The 14,702-nt window shown below is 41.2% G+C and overlaps 1 protein-coding gene across 1 annotated transcript in view; it reads right to left on the minus strand.

Moving 5' to 3' along the window:
- Nucleotides 1-9,798, minus strand: part of LOC109249374 (melanoma-associated antigen B3) — a 135,139-nt gene extending 125,341 nt beyond the window's left edge. The window contains 1 exon segment of the mRNA XM_053891740.1: nucleotides 9,645-9,798. The gene's annotated coding sequence lies outside the window, so the exon portion shown is untranslated.
- Nucleotides 9,799-14,702: the final 4,904 nt, after the last annotated feature.

Raw genomic sequence — 14,702 nt, forward strand, 5'->3', positions numbered from 1 at the left:
GAACAATCACTTAGACTTAAATCAGCTCAGTGACCTGGCATGTCCTCCATACCACGGACTCAGGCATCTATCAGACACCTGATCACATGTGTGTTCAATGCAAACCTGTTCAATTTTCAGTAAGGTTCAAAGAGTATGTTTGATAACCCAGCGTTCAAGATAGTGCCTGGCAAAATGGTAGTCACCGAGTATCTGTGGGATGAGTAAACAAATCCTCAAGGGAATGTTGTGTCAGAGTAAAGACATAATAATGGTGACAATAATGGTATGAACATTTATCAAGTGCTTACTTTGTGCCAAGCACTGAGCTAGGCAACTGATGAATTATCTCATTTGATTCTCCCAACACACCTACGAGCTAGGTTCTATTACTGTCCCCATTTAATATATGAGGAAAGCAAGGCAGAGAGAATTTATAGATATGTATAATATGTAATTTATTCATACATTTGACTACTTGGTCCACTAGAGTTGAATAAAAATCAAAGACATACATTCCAATCACTGCACCAAAGGTCATGTATGGGCCACACCCAAGAAGGGACTTCCCAGATAGCCATTCCACTAGGTAACAGTGGCATCCCTTAAAATTGTGCAGAGTGACTAGAAAGACTCATGAAGAAAATGCATGAGGGGCGCCTGGGTGGCTTAGTTGGTTAAGCATCTGACTTTGCCTCAGGTCATGATGTCACGGTTCGTGGGTTCAAGCCCCGCATTGGGCTCTGTGCGGACAGCTCAGAGCCTGGAACCTGCTTTGGATTCTGTGCCTCCCTCTATCTCTGCCCCTCCCCCACTAGTGTTTGCTCTCTCTCTCTCTCTCTCTCTCTCTCTCTCTCTCTCTCTCAAAAATAAACATTAAAAATTAAAAAAAAAAGAAAAAGAAAATGTATGAACACACAGACATATTCTCTCCCTCTCTCCCTCTCTCTCCAAATGCTAAACCAGAGAACAAGTTAATATTACATCACTGGGCTGAAAGCTGCTGGAGGATTGGGGTGCTAGTGAGATGCAAGGAATTTTTTTTAATGCCAGTAGAAACTCCCATAAAGAATGCTTTTGAAGCAGAAATGAAATGACACGTTCCCACAAAGGCACTGACAAGAACATAAACCAAACGGCTGAGTCACACACTGCAAATTCCAGCTGCAGTTCTGAATCAAAAGGCAGATTTCTAGTACAAAAGCCAAAGAAATGTTGGGAAAATATAGGTCTTTTCTGTCACATCCAATGGCAACTTCAATCAGCAGAAATGTCACAATTAGCCATGGAATCGAGTACAGAAGGTTAAATTGTTGCCAAGTGAGCACCCAAGGTCCTTACGGGCACATTTTATAAAGAGAATGCAAACATTGAAAAGAAGCTCAGCGACAGAAAGACAGAGTGGAGACCTGAAGTTACTTATTGACTTGAATAGTCTATACCACAGAGATGACAGGAGATTTACACACCTGCAGGGGAATCAACACATAAGGCTTGCTGTAGTAATAAATATGACTTCAGGACATGGTTTTGCTTCTCATACAGGAAGGACTTTGAAGGCCACCGGAGTACAAACAGGAGGTATCTTTATTCAAGTTTTGTCCAGTGTGGGTAAAGTTCATTCTGTATGCACTCTCACACTAATGCCAGAGAATTCTGGTCTCCCTGATTTAGCAAAACTTCATAGTTTCATAGATTACTCTAAATCAAAGGCCAACAAATTTTTTCCTGTAAAGGGACAGAGAGTAAATATTTAAGGCTTTGTGGGACATGTACTATATATACTGCATATTCTGTTTCTTTTTTTAAAACAATCCTTTAAAAATGTAAAAAACAAACAAACAAACAAACCAAAAACACCTTCTTAGCTCAAGGACCATACAAAAACAGGCTGTTGGCTGGATTGGTCCTTGGGCCATACTTTGCCAGTCCCCTACTAAATAAATCACTGAGAAAGTGGATGTGTGGGTGAGAAACGTACGATGAGGTATGTACATAATTTAATACACACACACACTTTCACATACGTGTTAGGTACGTGAAACTGTTCTTTTTCCCATTAGAAGATAAATTCTTCCTGTGCAAAGACTTCACTACGAGTTCTTTGAATTCTTCCCAACAGCAAGATATGAATTCTACATGCAGCAGATCTCAATAAATATGGGCTGACATACTATTATAAAGAAAACAGCCTATGTTAAAAGACCACGGCCAGGGAAAGTCTTTGTTTTCCTTTTTCAATAGAAAAAATGACAGTTTTTCTTTCTATTTAACATCTAGGGATATGTGGCTTTTAATAGGCAAGTCTAAGTGTACCCGATAAAGCTTTTATCATCATCGACATCAATGACATTAGCACTACTATTTTAATGTCATAAATTATGGCTTTCAAAACACTTTCAATACATTATACCATATCAGTGTCGACATCGGAAATACTGTGCACTTTCAGAGATGAAATTTTCACATTAAGAGAAAAAAAGCAAACAAGTTTCAAACTCCAGATTTCCCGATGCTAAAAATTAGTTAGAATGACAGCTCAGAATCCACCATTTATACATGAAATGTACTATTTGTCACAATAAAGAATTAGCAAAGAAATAAAAAAAAATGTTTTTTCTACATGCATATCAAGGTATTAATTTGATCAAGAAGAAGGACTAAAGATTTCAGAGGAAGAAATATATACATGACCTAGAGTCTAACTTTCCATTCTATGAATCATTATTTTTGGTCATATCTTGACTACAGAATCCAGTTGGGCTTTTCTGCCTCTGGGCTTAATTTACTTATTTATTATCAGTGCACTGAAGGGCCATGCATTCTCGTCATGCATTTTTTAAAACTATTGCTGAGGCATTTTCACATTCGGTGCTATAATAAACATTTTATTATTGAACTCCAGTATGTTCTCCTTTCCTCTAAAGATACCTGAAGTTATGTATCACTAAGAATAAAAATACAGTCTTCTTGGTTCAGAAAGTTTTTATTTACTGGAGTTCAAAATGCCAGCATTATGAGATAAGCTATCATACACGATGCAGACAACAAAAGTCAATATGCACCGTCTAGTTTGGGCTCCACCATTTTTTTGTGCTATTTTTCACAGTTGGAGCATGCAGTTATCATACACTCTCCTTCAAATCACCATCTCATTCCACTTACGGCTTCAGAGGCAATTTTCAAGGTTGAGAAATGAAAAGGATGGGACACGGTGAAACAGCAACTTTGTCCCATCGTCATTGTCTCTTTATGCTGTTCTTGGCCATGCTCTGCTGCCAACTTCACCAGTGAGATTTTTTACCCAGTTCTACACTCCAGAAACCCATCTGGAGAAATCCTTCCTTCCCTCACCAAAGGTAAATGGGAATTATGTTTAGAGCATATACTTACAACCCCTTCGACAAACTAGAAGTTCTCATTTCCTTCCAAAATTACATCTCGACACCCATTCCATGATTTCAAGGTCTTTCGTAACTTGATCCTTCTCACTAGCTAAGTTAATGCAACTCTGTGAAGCAACTTGGTAAATCTTGGGAGAGCTTCTAGGTAAAATTCATTTCCAGAGAGTAGTCTCACTATTAACTTGCTGCTAATGGATATACACTAGTTGCGAATCTATGATGAGAGGAATAAAAACAAAGCAGAGTCTTTTCCCAGGGAGTCACTCGTTTAGTATATACCAGGTATATCTAGGCATATCCAGGATAAACATCTAGGAGGTCATACCGTCTCCTGTCTCTCCTTTTTCGTTCTAAAGGTGGCCCCAGTCAGGGCTTTGGATCCCTCCCAGGAGTGGTGACTTTAGATTCTTCACAGTGAAACATCCGTAAGTTCTATAATATTTTTCTCACCATGAGAGACAACTACCACATCTTCATTTTCGTTTCTCTTTGTTTTCTCTAACCAGGAAAGGGTGAAGAAGGCATTGCCACATTTATACTAAAATAATCCTTCCACCCTGTTGGCAGGGTCACGTCACTAACACCAAAAGACTCGACGTTTATTCTTCATTCGCCAACTTGGCTCCTGTGTTTTCCTGAGAACCCTTCTATTCCTGCACTTTTATTCCAATCTTTTAGGGTCTCGCTCCATTTCAGCCCCCATGGAACCTTCTGGTCCAATTATCCGTCACTCCCTAACACCCCCCTCCAAACTTAGTGGCATCAGACAACACTTACTATGCTTGAGATCTCATGGGTCACGAATTTGGGCAGGGACAAGTAGTTTTCATTCCACAGCGACTGGGAGCTTCGCTGGGTGGTCTGAATGGCTAGAGAGGCCAGCAATGGCTCAGTGTAGGCCCTGTGTCTGAGGTCTCTGTTGTGGCTGCTGGCCGTGTTCCCTTGTTCTGCTCCACGTCACACCTGCTGGAGCTGGAATATCTAAGATGGCTTCTTCATTCGCATGTCTGCTGTCTGCACGGGGATGGCTGGAACGCTGAGGCTCATCAAACACCTGTCCACGTAGCCTTTGCATGTGCTTGTTCGGACTCCTTCGCAACACAAAAGTCTTCGGGTAGTCGGATGGCGGCGAGGTTCCCCCAGAGCGTTAAGAGAGTAGAAAGGCAAGCAAAGTCGTGGCAGAAGGTATTTCCAGTACGTGTAACTGACAAAGGCTCTTATCTTGAATATACAGTATTTTAAAAACCACTAGAGATCATTAAGAAAAAGAGAGACAACCCAATAGAAACATGAGTGAGGTAAGTGAATGGGTACTTCACAAACCAGGATTACATAATAGCCAATGAAACTATCAAAGAAATTAAGACTCATGAATCATCAGCGGAATGCAAGGGAAACACGGTATGTTATCGTTAGTCACCCAGCAGAATGGCTAAAATGAAAAAGAATGGTAACACCAAGAGAAGGTGAGGATGCGCAGAAGCTGGAATTCTCAAATACTGCTGTGGATAAACTGACCAGTTTTCCACCGGGCAGAGAAAACGGCCCAGCATCATATACTAAAGATGAGGATGCACATTCCCTGTGACCCAGCAGTTGAACTCCTTGAAAATAAAAAACCGCAGCTACACATGCCAACGTGGATGACTCTCACAGACATAATGCTGAGCATGAAACAATAAATGCCACAGAATTCCACTTAAATAACACCGAAGAAAACCTTCCAACTATGCTACAGTGTTTAAGAATTCATTAACAGATTGAAAAACTATGATGAAATACAAGGAAGGAATTGCCATACAGGGCAGGTTAATAGTTATCTTGGAGAGAAAGAAAGACAGTCACAGCGAGAGAAAATGAGGGTGTCCTCATTTGCAGCCATGTTCCACTTCTTGGACTAAGGAGGTGGTTACGTGGACGTTTGTTTTGGGATCGATCATTGAGCAGCGTGTCCTTGTTTTGTGCACTTTTTGGTGAGTATGCTATAGTCTGTAACTAAAAATATCAAAAATAGAATTCAAAAAATTGTTTTTGTTTTTCTCCTGTTGTTTTTGTCTTGATGCTGTGCCATTTCCTTTTTTATTTTCGTTGTCTTATGTGTATGGTTCTTCTGGCCAGCTAATTGCAAGGGTCCTTGCGGGCGAGGAGGGAAGGGACAGCATTCACGTACAGCTGTATTCACCGTGCCATCATTCTCATCAGCTGCCATGAAGCCAGGTTGCATCCTGAAAATAGGTCTCGCTTCCACGATTCTCCCCGTAGCCTCAACTGCCTGGTTTCTCTGAACTAAATGAATCTGGCAAGCAGCAGGGCCTGGGGAGGGGCGTGGGAGAGAATCCTGCCACCACCTGGACCTCCCTTACTGCGCGTTCCACCTTTTATGTAAAAGTAGCTTTTGCCTGTCAGCATGTTTCTTGCCCTCGGTAAGTGTATTTCTTGTCTGTGATTTCTGAGAACTGCAGTATATGCAGCTACACTCCTATCAGAACATCTATCTTATACACAAGAAAGACCCAGTGGTAGATTTTGTCTTGGTTGTTCCCAGCTGAAGCATGTGAAATCCTCACCGAGAGTCCTTCCCCGGCCACTGAGAATGTATCTTCAGTTTTTATGTGGTTAATTCTGTCACAGAGACAGTTGTTACCTTGCTTTGATAAATTTTCGTCTAAGAACACGATTTATCTGACATCAACTAATTGTGAGCATAAAACAGCCAACCAAATATCCTCTTTTCCCTTGCTTTGTATTGACTTGCAGGTTTCTTGTCGAAAAGCTCAATGGAGACATAGAAGAATTACATTTAGATTTGATTTTTTCTTTCTTTACAAAGAAAAACACATTCTTTAGATCCTGGTGATAGAAAAACACCAGGTGCTAAAAAGGAGTGAAGATGAAGATCTTGCCCTGCTTGGAGATTTTCTGGGTGCACATGATTGCCTATTTAGTCTATTCTGGTTCTAGGTGGACCCTAAAACAACAAGAACCTTCCATGTATATGCTGGACTGGTGGTCCAGACCACCCCTTTGATTAAAACACTCTAGCGCATAAGAAGAAGAAGCTATTAGAGATGACTCTTTCTACAAGAGAATATTTTTCAGAACCAGTGTCTTGTGGGAGAACACCTACGCGCTGGTAGGAGTGCAGGCTTCCGTAACGGTGAAGCTGTGGCACTTCCAAAAATGGTTTTAACAAACAGTTTCTTTTCAACTTGCCTGTTTGTAGTGATTTTAACCAGTTCCACCAAACCAGGTAATTAAGATGTGATACTCCTCTCTACAGTGACCTCAACTTGTCCTATATATTAGACCACAGAATTAAGAGTATGGGCTCTGGCATCAGAGCAACTGGGCTTAAATCTCAGGTCAGTCATTAACGAGTTGCTCGATGTATGATGAGTTACTTTATCTGTGAACCTCAGGTTCCTCATCCAAAAACCAAAAGAAAACAAACCTATTTTATGGATCACCGACAGTACAGTAACAATGCATGTATGTACATCCTTTACCATGGTGTCTCACACACAGTACGTACTCAATAAGTATTAACTCGTGTTATTTTGACTACTATGGCTTTATTACAAGTAACTGATTTATTGTAATGATCGGGTCCATATAACATAGTAAGGGCTATGAAATAACAGCCACGTAACCCAACATGAGTCGCTGGGTGAGAAGAGGGTCGAGGACCCTTGTGAACTAACTGGGCAGCCTGATGCAGTGTCACGGATGTTGGCAAAAGACAGGAGACTCCTGAATCAGAAACAAAGGACTCTGTTACAGCACAGCAGGTGTCACGAGCGTCATATGTGTGTGAGGTCCCCCTGCTCCCTCCCAGGTCTCCTGAGGGCAATGTGGAGCACTGCAGGTGGATTCTGTGTTTGGAGAGGGCAACCCCAGAGGAGGAACTTCCAACCTTTTACAGAAGGTTGATAGCAAGCCTGCCCAAACTTTGCCCTGAGGAAGATGGCATCTTTACTATTCTTAAAGGCAGAGGAATCTTCTTCCCTCTTCCCTAGAGGGAGACACCATCTCTATTGTCTAAGACCGTTGGCTACACAAACTACCTTGAAAAGAGAGCCCAGAACAAAACGCACCAATGCACCTAGTGCCTATTCACAAGATGTACAGAAACGTGAGAGAAACATGAAGAACTGTCCCCTAAAAAGAGAAAAACAGAGTGGGTTTGGGGAAGAAAAAGGTTTTTAAAAACAGGACAGACCATGAATAAATAGCGTAGGATGAAGTGCTTTTCTTTTAGATCCTTCTTCACTTTTTACGGATACATATTGTACGTGCACAGGAAAATGCATGAATCATAATTAGACAATTCACTCAACTTTCAAAACAGCACAACCACGTCAACAGCACCCAGACTGACAAAAGGCTAATTTCTGGCTCCCAGAAGACTCCCTTGTGCTCTCTTCTAGTCACTAAACCACTTCCCAAGGGTAACCACTAACCACCGATGAGTTTGGCCTGTTTTTCAACTTAATTTAAAGGGCACCAAAAAACATATAGTCTTTTGTGACTGGTTTTCTTCCTGACTCGTTTCTTCTACACACTACTTCAGTGGTAAGATTTATCCACACTATTGCCTTGGTTTACTGGAATTGCCATGTGATGTTCCATTATGTGACGGCACTACACTTACACATTCTCCTGCGGATGAGCACTTGGACAGGCCCTGGCTTTGGATTGTAACAAATATTGCTATTCCGAACATTCTAGTATTTGGTGAAGACATATTTGCACTTCTGCTGGGTATATACCTCTAAGGACAATTCTGGGCCTGAAAAGCAGTTGTGAAAGGGTTAAAAGACGCTAATGCAAGGTCCTGCGTGAAAATACTAAGTCCTCTTGGTTATTATTTGCCTCCAAAGAGTGCATCTGCATCAGCGTGAAACAACATGCCACTCCACGACCATGATTAAAATAAAAGAGTTTGTAGAAGCCAGTCTAAATGAGACATTCTCATCAGCCTACATACGAAGTCTTCATTAAAATACATTCACATTAAGACTCCAGCACTTTAGGGCTGCTATTCACTTTTGCTGCAAAACAAGCAAGGAGGCAGAGATAGGCTCGAGGCGTCTGGAGCGAACATACCCAAAAGTAGAACAGACAAAACAGCAATGAAAGCTAATATGGAACGAAAATACCTGTGACAGAAAGTCCCCGTCATGCTAGAAGAGAAGCCTAAGAAGAAATTGGTATGAATATATTCCATATACTTGGAATACTCAATTGGCTATGTGAGCAAATAAAATTGTGTGAAAAGAGTGAATTTACTGGTTAGGTTCACCCAGCCAAGGGAAAATAGCAGGTGGAGGCATTAATCCACTGAAGCAATTCCCCCCCAACACAAGATTCTATCTGCCAGAATATTAAAAAATAGCAACAACAACAGGAAGTTTAAGAATCGTAGCCAAATCCAGCACTGTACAGAGACACAAAAGGCAAACGAGAAAGTCATAAGGGATAGAAACCAGGCCAGGTCTCTAAGGTAACTTTTCAAAAAAAACAAAAAAAAACAAAAACATGAACTACACACGTTATAGGAAAAATGCAAGATACTAACATTTGAGGACAAAAGTAATGCCACTTGCAAAACACACTGAAAAGTTCTACAAAGACATTCTATAGTTATACCAGCTATGAGGAGACTCACGTCTCCTGCCCCCCCCTCCAAAAAAAGGAGAGAAAACTGGTAAGAGTTCATGAAATATCTAGAACAAATGGATCATACTGATGAAATTGACCAGGGAATGCAAGGAATCTATCTATTCAGGTATTTTCTTTTTTAAGTTTTAATGTCTCCTCACTGCCTCATCACATTTCTGTTTCTCTTTTGCAAAGACACGGGAGGAAATTTTAAAAATATATATAGAAAAGAAATAATTTAAGCACAACGAAGTTCAGTCACCATGGGCAGCAGTGAGAAGGTTCTTCCCAGATGGGGGAGGCTTGTTCAAGCATATACATGAGCTGCTGTGGAGGACAGAGAGACCACACATGACCGTTCCCTCTGCAGCATGGGAACAATTACAGTAGTCCACCGTCATCCATGGGGGACTGCCAGGGGGTGCCTGAAACCATGGATAGTACCAAGCCCTGTACATACTTGGTTTTTTCCTTCCCATATATACCTAGGATACAGTTTAATTTATAAATTAGGCATAGGAGATTAGCAACTGATAATAGAATAGAATTATAACATAACGTAATAAAATATCTGAATGTAATTAAGTGTACTATACTCACCTTTCTTATTGTCCCGATGTGAGATGATACGACACCTATGTGGTGAGATGAAGTGAGCCGAATGACACAGGCATTGTGACATTAGGCTACTACTGACCTTCGTACAACTCATCAGAAGGAGGATCACTTGCTTCAGGACCATGCTTGACCCCGGGCACCTACAACAGCAAGAAGAGAACCGTAGATAAGGGGGAGACTACTGTACTGCATCAGGGAGTGGGGCATTCTTCAGGGTAGTCTCACCGAGAACTCTTAAAGAATCACGGGCTTTAATTTTTTAATTTGTATGTAATTTATAGCTACCAAAAGTACTTTAAGTTTGCTCGAAAGTAATGGTTTTCAAAGTGTGGTTCCCAGACCCGCAGTATTGGCATCACCATTGGAATTTGTTAGAAATGCAAATAAATTATTGGTTGGGGCCCAGCAGAGTTTTAGTAAGACCTCCAAGTGATTCTGATTCCGGCTAAAATTTGAGAATCACTGCTCTAAAGCATTTAAAAATTCAGAAGAATGAGTAAAAGCACAAGCGTCCATTCACCAATAACCCCTTCTCTGAATGTAAACTTGTTGTGGAGGAGAACCTAAAGCTTTTTCTAGGATTTACATCCACATCTTTTTCAGTCATGTCAACCTAAAACTGTCAGGAGGCAATAATTAAGCAAAGCATTTATGTGGGGTCAAAATTGCCATTTGGGGTACACAGATTTGGGCAGCAACTCACTAGGTGTCCCAGTAGGTAGCAAAAGCCCAGGATTTTCCAAGACAAAAAGGGAATGTTTGTTTATATTGGTTACAAAGAATTTTGCTTGCTGGCAGCAGAAAACTAATCTTGGCTAAACATAACCGGTTGCTAAGGCTATCACTAAGCAAATGTCTTTTACTGTAGCAAGTTGCAGGTGTCTGTGCAGAGTCCTTGGAGTATTTGTGGTTTGGCTCATTGAAAAGTTCATGGATCCACCTGGTGAGGACACGCATAAGGCCCAGCTCCATTTTAAAACCCCTGACCTAAGTGACCCCATTTCATTTCACCTTTCACACTCTTGGTATCTCTGGTTGGCCCCACCTTTCCTTTCATTCTGCTAGATATAGGGTCTCATAAACGGTAAAACTCTTTAAGGTTCAGAGTCTTGTTCTTGGAATATCAGAAGTCTAATTCTAGCATAAACTAAAGATGATAACTCAGAGAGAACCCACTCTGACTCAAGCGTAGATTAGACTGTGTAGGCTGAAGGCAGAGCAGAGCCACAGGGGAAGTGGTAAGAGTTCATAGGCTAGTGAGACATGAAAAAGGGTCCTGAGCCCTCATCTCCCACCCCAGCTCCCAACCAAGCCCCTGACTCAGGGGGAGTAGTGTGGAGAAGCTGCTGGTTTTGTGGTGGGGGTTAGGCGGGTGTGCGGGAGCAAAAGAGTTATCTCCATTCTTGGTCTATTCATTGGGCTTATGACAGTTTCATAGGATTCCCTGTGCCATTCTGTGGTACTGTGACAGAAAAGACCACGCTCTTGAGTGGAGTCTAGAAGCTGATTTTCCTAGAGCGGGGTAAGAGGTCAGAATGTTCCCCATGTGCAGGATAGTGGCACAGACAAGGCATGAAGAGGGCATCACTGTCAGGAATGAGGCAAGACGCACAGACCTAAGACACCCGGAACATATAAAGCCCAGGGAAAGTGTGTGGTCACTTACTATGGTCAAGAACACTTGACCTGAGATATATTCTTGTAACAACGTGATCTGGCAATCCCACTTTTGGGTATTTATCCAAAAGAAAGGACATCAGGATCTCAAAGAGATAGCTACACTCCTGTGTTCATTACAGCGCTATTCACAAGAGCCAAGATAACTTCGATTATGATTATCAATGTGATTATGAGTGGACAACTTTGGAATATTAAAGACCTGGACAAAAAGAAAATGTGATATGAACATACAATAGAATATACTCAGCCTTGAAAAATATGGAAATTCTGCAATGTTTCCAAGAATATGGATGGTCCTTGAGGACATTATGCTAAGGGGAAATAAGCCAGTCACAGAAAGACAAATACTATGTAATTCCCCTTACACGGGCTATCTAAGTAGTTGAATTCATAGACTCACAGAGTGGAATGGTCATTGCCAGGAGCTGAGGGGGGGGCGGGGAGATCAGAGTAGAAGAACACTTTAAATCTGGTAAGATAAATTCCTCCCTGATTTTTTCCCCCAACTATCCTTTGGCCACTATGTTTCCAACTATGCACACGAACATGAAATTCAGTTTGTCATGCATTATTAAATATCTTTTTTTTTTAATTTTTTTTTAACTTTTTTTTTAATTTATTTTTGAGACAGAGAGAGACAGAGCATGAACGCGGGAGGGGCAGAGAGAGAGGGAGACACAGAATCGGAAGCAGGCTCCAGGCTCTGAGCCATCAGCCCAGAGCCCGACGCGGGGCTCGAACTCACGGACCGCGAGATCGTGTCCTGAGCTGAAGTCGGACGCTTAACCGACTGAGCCACCCAGGCGGCCCGCATTATTAAATATCTTAAGATTATTGTCTGGTATTGAGTCCATGAATTAATTTGATACATTTCTGATGTATGTCTGAAGATTATTTTTTAATTGACATGTTATATTAGTTTCAGGTGTACAACATAATGATTGGATATCTGTATATACTGTGAAATGCTCACCATGATAAGTCGACTTAATATCCATCACCACACAGAGCTACAATGTTTTCCTGTGATGAGAACTTTCAAGATCTACTCTTTTAGCAACTTCCAAATATACAATATGGTACTATGAACTAGAGTCACCATGCCATGCATTATATTCCCAGGACTTATTTAAAAGTGGAACTTTATACCTTTTGACAACCTTCGCCCATTTCTCCCACCCTCCACCCTCCCTGCCTGTGGCAGCCACCAATCTATTCCCTGTACAATTTGATACATTTTTAACATTCACTCTCAAATCCATCATCACAGTACAACTCTTAGATTTTCTTTCATGGCCTTCAGTATTCTTTCCTAAAATAGATCTTTCTTACACTTCTTCTTAAACATATTAATGGGAGGTTTTTTTCTTTTTATTTTAGGGAGAACGCATGAGAGCGGGGGAGAGGGGCAGAGGGAGAGACAGAATCTTAACCGGGCTCCATGCTCATCGTGGAACTCAAGGTGGGGCTTGATCTCACAATTGAGACATCATGACCTGAGCTGAAATCAAGAGTCAGATGCTTAACTGACTGAGGCACTCAGGTGCCCCCAGAAGAGATTTTTAAAAATCATCCTCGTTGCTACTGTGAGTGGGGTATTCTTTTTATAGAGATTTCTGTGGTTCATCCAAGAAATATTTATTGATGGGTGGTACGGGTCCCTTGCATTTTAAAGTGGTTATTTCTGATGTGCAGCAAAGCTTTAAGGATTTAGGTATTGTTACTGTACATGTGGCCACCTTTATGGGTTTCCTGATTAGTTTTATAATTTTTGTGGTTGGTTCTCTTGGATTCATATTGTCTGAAAATTATAATTTTTTTATTTTCCTAATATTTTTTATGACTTCTTACATTTTAATGTCCTATTACACTGGCTAGGCTTTCCAGAACACTGTTGTAGACATAATGAGCATTCTTGTCTTCTTCCTACCAATAATGAGAATGTTGTTCAAGTTTCCCTATTAACTATGATGTTCACTATACATTTCTGGTAGGTGCTCTCAAGTTAAGAAATTTATAATATTAGGATTGTTAAGAGTTTTTATTAGGAAAAGTTTTTGGGATGTGGCAGCCACCCAATTTAAAGATTCTGGGATGAATCTTTAAATCTAATATTCTTACACTTTAGTATTTCTTGCACAAAAATTGTATTGAGCACTTCCACATTTATTTCCATGAGATTAGTTTAGAAGGTTTTATAAGATTTGGATATCAGGGTTGTGCTAGCCTGGTAGAATGCATGGAAGAAGGCTTCCATCATTTTTTATGCTCTCAAAAATTTAAGTAGAAAAAAATACTTTCTGTTCTTGAGTTTTGTAGAACTGACCCACGAAACTAAGTGGGCCCGTTACCTTTAGAAGGGTGGTTATTCATATGACTTTCTTAGTATTTTACAGCCATGTATCCGTTCTGTCGCCTTGTCTTCTTCAGTCAGGTGTTGGTAATTTACACTTTTCTAGGAAATGATCCATTTTATCGGAAAGGAGCAGGAAGCTTAGCTTAGAATCCCCATGATTTCCAGTATCATTAATAATTTTTGAGGTACCTGGGTGGCTGAGTCAGTTAAGCATCCGAGTCTTGGGTTTGGCTCAGTCCATGGTCTCAGGGTTTGATTCAAGCCCCGTGTAAGGGCTCCATACTAGTGCAGAACCCGCTTGGGATTCTTTCTCCCTCTCTATCTGCCCTTCCTTCCCTCCTCCCCTGCACGAGGGCCTGAGATTCCGCATTTCTAACAATTCCCAGATGCTGCTGCTGCTGGCCCTTGGACCACACTGTGAGCAGCCAGGCTGTAGCCCTTGCTGAGGGAAGCGAAAGAAGCCTTGAAGGTTTCCTGGTGCAACGGTCTCAATTAAGAATTTAATAAACATATTCATAGGGGTTAAAAGCCACCTTTTAGGCCCTGGCAGATTAAGTCAGTGAAATGAATGTATACCCCATTCAGATGTAAGGACTTCTCAGTTCAACCATGCACTATACATCTCAGCACAGGGAACAGTTTTGTTCAACCAGTATTTCCAAAGAAAACAGCAAGTTTGGTCTTTGTGTCTCTACCCTGGCAAAGTCGAAAGGTCAGCCCCATGCGGAAGTGACAGTCTAGCTGGTGCTTTTTGAAAAGACCTAAGACTACCGTCGCCGCCCTCCAGGCTCTTCACCATTCTCACACTGAATCCTGCGCCCCAGCCCCCCTCCCCCGTCGCCAACAAATCTCTCAATTTATTTCTACACTACTGTACCATGACTGCACCACCACATAATGTGTACATGCTCCCACGCCCAGCAAATAGTAGGGGCCAAATATTTGTTGAAAATGTAAGGGTGAATTGAAAAAATGAAATTCCCCTTATTGCCAAAAGGCAAAGA

The sequence above is a fragment of the Panthera pardus genome, unplaced genomic scaffold, assembly GCF_024362965.1.
Source record: "Panthera pardus isolate Hobbes unplaced genomic scaffold, ASM2436296v1 HiC_scaffold_27, whole genome shotgun sequence".
NCBI classification, from domain to species: Eukaryota; Metazoa; Chordata; class Mammalia; order Carnivora; family Felidae; genus Panthera; species Panthera pardus.